This window comes from Sciurus carolinensis, unplaced genomic scaffold, assembly GCF_902686445.1.
Source record: "Sciurus carolinensis unplaced genomic scaffold, mSciCar1.2, whole genome shotgun sequence".
NCBI classification, from domain to species: Eukaryota; Metazoa; Chordata; class Mammalia; order Rodentia; family Sciuridae; genus Sciurus; species Sciurus carolinensis.
Genome location: NW_025920158.1, coordinates 1,177,153 through 1,180,600, shown reverse-complemented (window position 1 = coordinate 1,180,600; position 3,448 = coordinate 1,177,153). Strand labels below are relative to the sequence as shown.

The following is a 3,448-nucleotide window of genomic DNA, read 5'->3' as shown; positions in this document are numbered from 1 at the left end:
CCTAACTTCTAATGCATTCCATCCTTCAGGACAGTCGCAAAAGCTCACTTGACTCCAGAGGGAGAGAAAAAACAAAACAAACAACAACTTCAAGCTTTGGGAAGAGCATATTGTGGCCATTTTTGGAAAACAAAATCTTCCATGTTGATTATAGCTGTTATTTCCAGAGTTAATTTTTATTACATAAATCACAGAAGTGGTACAGTGGACACTGATACTGGAAGTGTGCAGCAGACATTACGTTTTTCAGGTCAGGAGTGAAGAGGAAGAGTGGTGGTCTTCACTGCAACCTAGATCCACTTTTCAATTAGGGAAAGGCCACTGAATTCCTGCTCTGACTGCCCTGGAGTTGTGCCCCTCATTCCCTCAAGGACATTTTTGCTGACTTAACTAACAAACATCCTGAACTAAGGAAAGCACCACATTTGTTGTTTGTGACTGACACTGACTGAACATCTAATTATGCATAAACCTACTTTCTCAGCTCTGGGGAATGGAAGAGACCTGGTCAGCAGGGGTAGAGGTTCAGAGGCCTGTGATAGGGACACATCTCTCTCCCATGCACCTCTGTGCCCTGAATTCCAAGCATGTGAACACTTGAGTTCACCATCCAGGGTGGGGCTGCAGGACAGGAGGGAGACTAACCTCTGACTCCCAAGTCACAAGTGGCATGACCCTTAGTATTAGCCATGCGTGGTTTAGTGTGTTTTCTGAAGCTTTGTCATTCAGGCCTTGCTGGGCAGAAAGAGACCACCCTTCCCAGAGCTGGCTAATTCTTAGAGCAAGCAGAGAATGGCGAGTCTTTCTTTTACACCTGCACTAGCTAATCAGCTCAATGCCTCCACCACATCCTCTCCAGGGGTCTTTTGCCCTAGGCCACTCTGCCAGTCCTACACCAATGAGCCTACTGAAATCATCAAACCAGTCGACCAACCTGCTTCCCCTATCTCCCTTCTTGCTTCTCCAAAAAAAAAAAAAAAAAAAAAAACCAATAAAAACTTTATTCTAAAGCACTCTTTAAATAGAAATTTCAAGTCAGCAGAAATAGTCTAGTGTGTCTATAAACTCATTATAATAGAAAAAAAAGATTTAGTGAGGTCTGGGCATATAACTCAGTGTGCTTGTAGTCAGGATGATCAGTGTTTTTTCCTTTGCCTTTGACCCTGGGTTGGAATTTCAGGTGTAACATATTAATTTATTTTCAATAGATGTGCTGCCAAAGTTGACAAGCAGGGAGGCATCAACCTAAAGATACCAGTTAGACACCTTTTTTAATTTGTTGTTAATTAACTTTTACTTCTTTATTTGTATGCAGTGCTGAGAATTGAGCCCAGGGCCTCACACATGCTAGCAAGTGCTCTGCCACTGAACCAAAACCCCAGCCCCAATTAGACAACTTTTAAAAAAATTTTCTAGTTTACGCTAGGCCTTTATTTTATTTATTTATATGTGGTGCTGAGAATTGAACCCAGTGCTTGCACATGCTAGGCAAGTGCTCTACCACTGAGCCACAACCCCAGCTCCAGCCCAATTCTTTTACTTATTTTCATGGAACTGGGTAATGAACCTAGGGGCACTCTTATCACTGAGCAACAGCCCCAGTCCTTTCTTTTTATATTTATTTTGAGACAAGGTCTCAATAAGTTGCTGAGGGTAGCCTTGCATTTGCAATCCTCTTGCCTCATCCCCACAAGGGTCTGGGATTACAGGAATGTACCACCACCCTTGGATAATGTTAACCTTTTAAATAATAAAAGTGCTATCCTTTTAAAACAATCACCAGAGCACACCCTCTGTTAAAAACCCTCAAAGGGCTTCTCCTTTGGCTTAAATTTCAGTCAGAATTTCTCAGACCTGACCTCTGTACCCTCCCCAGCTTTACCTCCTTCCAATGACCTCCTCCTACTTGGCTGCAGGTACATGACATCCAGTATACCTGGTCTCTGTCCACTGACCACCTGTGCACCAGGTGGTCCCTCAGTGGAATGCACTCACCTGCTCCTATCCTTCATGTGTGCTCAGATACCATGTTCTCCAGGAAGCCCAGCCACGACTCAGCTTACAGTGAGTCCCCACAGGAACTCACTGTAACCACAGGAACCTCCCCACCACCCACATCCCATCCTGCTCTACATTAAGTGTGCACTTGTCATGCCTTGATGAGCTATACCACTGTTTTGTATGCATTATGTAAAGTTTCCCCCTCTTCCCATCCCACTATGGTATCAGCCCCACAGGAGCAGGGCTTTAAGACAGACGATGAAAGTGCCCACACCAAAACACAGCAATTATGAAAGCAAATGAGCAGAGAGGGTCAGAAGCTTGGTGGGGTCAGGCTGAGCAACCGATGGTGTCTTCAGAGGGCTCTGATTTGGACCCCAGACCACCACCTTACCACACTTGGAAGTCAAGACCATCAACTGGAGGGGTGGTATGCAGTCTAGCATCCAACTAGAGGAAACGGAAGTTGCACTCTGGCACCAGCTGCAGCTCTGACAAGGGAGGCTCAGTCCTGCAGTCTGCACTCTCACCTCCTCTCCAGATCTGCCATCTCCTTCAGGACCAGTGTCATGTTGTACCGCAGCTTCTGGAACTTGGCTGTGGGAACCTCAAAGCAGTATGCTGACCCATCAGAAAACTTCAGCTGCATCAAGATGCTTGGCTGCAGGGAGTGGGTCAGGGCACTTGTGGAAATCACCACATCCAGTCTCCACCTAAAGTCAACAATTGGGGAAGCCAGTCACCCTCCTGCTGTGCCACAGAGTCCAGGAGTGGGCGCTGGCCACCAAACACCACACTGGTCAAGTCCCCAACCAGGTCTTGGGGGATGGCAAGTTCCTGGAGTTAGTCCTTGAAGGCATCGGACTTCAGGCTGGGGGAGGGAAGCCTGAGGGCCTGCTGGAGAAGTGTATGTGTGCCAGCCAGCAGGGCACCCAGCCACTCCTCCGACAAGCTGGAACTGACACCCAGGCACTGCATGGCTTCTCGGTAGTCCTCCCCCTGCAGGCTGCTGACCACAAGCTTCAGCAGCTTTCTGAATGTGCTCCTGTCCAGGTCTCCCAGAAACCGGGCCATTGCTGCCACCTCTGGTGGGAACTGGGGCCCCAGAAAATTGATCTGGCCACTGTGACTGTCCACAGGATGATGCAGGTACTGATGTCGCAGCTCCTAAGGCAGACATGCCTGCTTCCTCCTCTTTGATCGGCCACATAAGAGGTCCCAGCTGCAGCTGCCTGAAGGGAAGCAGGAGGGAAAGCCAGTGATTCCCACATCCTTAGGACCTTAAGGATCACGTAGGCCCCACTGTCAAGATGCTGAGAGTTTGAACTACCAATGATAGTAGGTGTGATAGGGCTAGGGAAATGACCCTGTGAGACCCACATGAGTCCTGATAAGAAGGGAGGGTGCTCAGAGGAAGTGACATCTGAGATGAGCAGTACTGGCAGTC

The 3,448-nt window shown here is 47.9% G+C and overlaps 1 pseudogene; it reads right to left on the bottom strand.

Annotated features, from left to right (window-relative positions):
- Positions 1-2,506: 2,506 nt before the first annotated feature.
- On the bottom strand, positions 2,507-3,181 carry LOC124974627 (COMM domain-containing protein 5-like; annotated as a pseudogene).
- Positions 3,182-3,448: the final 267 nt, after the last annotated feature.